We start from the raw sequence: 3,547 nt of genomic DNA on the forward strand, positions 1-3,547 counted from the left end.
GGTTCGCCGATCTTGCCAATGAAAACGTGTATGCCACCAAAGGGGACCCGGTACCCGTACTCGATTGAGCTGACCTCGGGGCCCCAGCCTGCATCGTCGATGTAGAGCTTGTCGCGACGACTCTTGGTCATCCGGCCCACAGCATAACCCTTGAGTCCTTCGAAGTTGCCCTCCAAGAACTTGAAACCATCGTGCGATAGCCCCATGGTGGGCGCCAACTGTCGTGGTTTTGTCACGGCAGATGTCCTGGAGAAAGGACTTAGTCATGGAGCCATCGCTACGGGTTAACTTAAAGGGGTTAAAGCGGACAAGGGACGCAAGAGAGTTTTATACTAGTTCGGCTCCTTACGATGAAGGTAAAAACCTACGTCTAGTTGTGATGGAATTGCTGGGGTTTCGATGACCAGGGAGCGAATACGCTTTGCCTGAGTCTCGAGTTGTTGTCTGTTCTCCTTGAACCGCCGCCGGGTCGTCCCCTTATATACATGGGTTGACGCCTGTCGGTTTACAGAATCCCAAGGCCGGCTCATAATCGTGTCCGGCTCGGTCTCTGCTACTTCTATCTTACAACACAAGTTTACATATCAATGCCGGTTTATGTCTACATGCCTTAAACCGGCTTTGGGCCCTGGGCCTTCATAAAGTGTCACCGTCTGTCTTCATGGACTTCAGATACAGATGAATTACTTATGGGGTTAACCCGGCCTCTCCTGGCCGGTTTACGCCCAGTGGTAATATCCCCAACAGCCAGCGAGGTAGACCGTCGGGCCGCCGTCCAGACACGGCAGAGGCGGGTGACGTGGATCAATGGGCGGGCCGGCGCGCGAGCGACGACTATGATTGGCCGTCGCATGGCGCGAGGCCGCCGGGTCGGGGCGATGTAGGTGTCCCGGTCGGAGCAGGGCGGTGACGGCCGGCGCAGGGCGACGGGCAGACCGACGCGCGGACGGCGGACCTCGGGGCCCCAGCCTGCATCGTCGATGTAGAGCTTGTCGCGACGACTCTTGGTCATCCGGCCCACAGCATAACCCTTGAGTCCTTCGAAGTTGCCCTCCAAGAACTTGAAACCATCGTGCGATAGCCCCATGGTGGGCGCCAACTGTCGTGGTTTTGTCACGGCAGATGTCCTGGAGAAAGGACTTAGTCATGGAGCCATCGCTACGGGTTAACTTAAAGGGGTTAAAGCGGACAAGGGACGCAAGAGAGTTTTATACTAGTTCGGCTCCTTACGATGAAGGTAAAAACCTACGTCTAGTTGTGATGGAATTGCTGGGGTTTCGATGACCAGGGAGCGAATACGCTTTGCCTGAGTCTCGAGTTGTTGTCTGTTCTCCTTGAACCGCCGCCGGGTCGTCCCCTTATATACATGGGTTGACGCCTGTCGGTTTACAGAATCCCAAGGCCGGCTCATAATCGTGTCCGGCTCGGTCTCTGCTACTTCTATCTTACAACACAAGTTTACATATCAATGCCGGTTTATGTCTACATGCCTTAAACCGGCTTTGGGCCCTGGGCCTTCATAAAGTGTCACCGTCTGTCTTCATGGACTTCAGATACAGATGAATTACTTATGGGGTTAACCCGGCCTCTCCTGGCCGGTTTACGCCCAGTGGTAATATCCCCAACAGCCAGCGAGGTAGACCGTCGGGCCGCCGTCCAGACACGGCAGAGGCGGGTGACATGGATCAATGGGCGGGCCGGCGCGCGAGCGACGACTATGATTGGCCGTCGCATGGCGCGAGGCCGCCGGGTCGGGGCGATGTAGGTGTCCCGGTCGGAGCAGGGCGGTGACGGCCGGCGCAGGGCGACGGGCAGACCGACGCGCGGACGGCGGCTGGCCCGGATGGGCCGCCTAGGCGTGCGTGGCCGCCGGGTCGGAGGAGAGGCCGACTGGTCGCGCCGGGGTCGGAGTAGAGACGCACGGGGGTCGACGGTGGCGGCGGGCGACGCAAACCGGTCAAGATTAGATCGGAAAACCAAAAAGAAAAACGCCGATCAAAACGACCGGCGAGAGAGCGAAAAAACCTGAAGCAAGGGCTCGGGAAAAAGACTCTCTAGGGCAGCCGGCCAACACGGCCGGCGGACGAACCCTAAATACGGGCGGCGCGGCCCCCGGCGGCGGTCATGGAGGCCGACCGCCCCGGGAGCGGCACGCGGGTGCGGAAGCGGTGGCGGCTAGGGTTTAGGATCGACTTGCGATAGATACCATGTTAAATGGGAGAGAGAGGATTGGTGGAATTGTCGTTCGATGTATTACTTGAGCCTCATGAGCATATATATATATACGAGTACATGATCTACTTGAAGTATAAGGCAAGCCAAAATATTTATTAGTCTAACCTATATTTCCTAATACAATCACGTTCCTCAACAAAGCCCGTGATTAGTCTGACAAATCAAAGATGTTTACGTCGTACACTCAATCCAACAACCAAGGACGGCTCGTGCATCTTCGTGCCACAATGCAATCCCGATCAGCAGTGTCCTGTACACAAACACAATCGTGCGGCCGGGGGGCATGGGGCTACTGATGGACGCCTACAGGCTACAAGGAGACGCACCACTGGTCGAGACTCGAGACCACCGCGTCGCTGCTACCCATGGAGGACCTCCTCGCTGGGAGCGGCGCGACCTGATACACGCGGCCGAGCGACAGCCGCGCCATGCTGCTGTCGCGCACGCGGCCTACTTCCGACCGGATCTCGAGCCCTCCGGTGAGAATAGACTTGACGGCGTCGGAGATGGAAGCGGCGCCACTCGATGCGCGCGGCGGGCGACCGCCGCCGTGCTTGCGGCCGCGCACGCAGCCTATTCCGAGCGGCTCGGCGGGGTGAGCTACGGTGCCCTGCGGTCTGGTGCGGCAGTGGACGCAGGGAAGGTGTTTGTGAAAATTTCAGAGAGGAGCAAGAGGGAGGTGTATTTGCCACATAAGCGTGTAGGCCCATGTGGTCAGTGAGAGAAATGAGAGATCCCGGTCGGGATTGTCCTTCCAAACAGGTCTCGTGTCAGTCTAGGGTAACAATTGACCAGGATCGATGGGTTTAGGGTACCGACTTCAGGGATTTAGACGTTAGGGTTTGTTTATGTCGGGCTCTGCAACCTCAGAGTTCACAACAGACTTAACTCCCGTTGAGGTGGTGCTCGGCGGCGGTTGGAGTGGTGGCAGCTTGGTTGGCATAGGCGCGGGTATGCTCCGGTTGTGGCTGCGCAATCTGAGCCTGACTGTTGGTGTCGGCGTCGCTTCCGGCATCCCGGGCGATGCTCCATGGTGGTTTATGAGAGCCGTTGTGGCTAGCTGGAGCCCTCGTTGCAGTGGTGTTGGCGTCGTCGGAGGCTGTCCACCATGGCGGTGTGGTGGTCATGGTGTCCTTCTTCCCTTTTGGCCTGGTTCCCCGTTGTTGAATTCGGTTCGCAGCGGTCTGACTCCTACCTAAGATCAGAGGTGGCGAGGCATAAGGCTCTGGGCGAAAACCTTGTTCTTCGACAGGATTCGTTGCCGGTGGTGCTCTATGATGGCATCGTCGAAGAGTTTTCTTTTTCTCACAGG

Source organism: Aegilops tauschii, chromosome 7 (assembly GCF_002575655.3).
Source record: "Aegilops tauschii subsp. strangulata cultivar AL8/78 chromosome 7, Aet v6.0, whole genome shotgun sequence".
NCBI classification, from domain to species: domain Eukaryota; kingdom Viridiplantae; phylum Streptophyta; class Magnoliopsida; order Poales; family Poaceae; genus Aegilops; species Aegilops tauschii.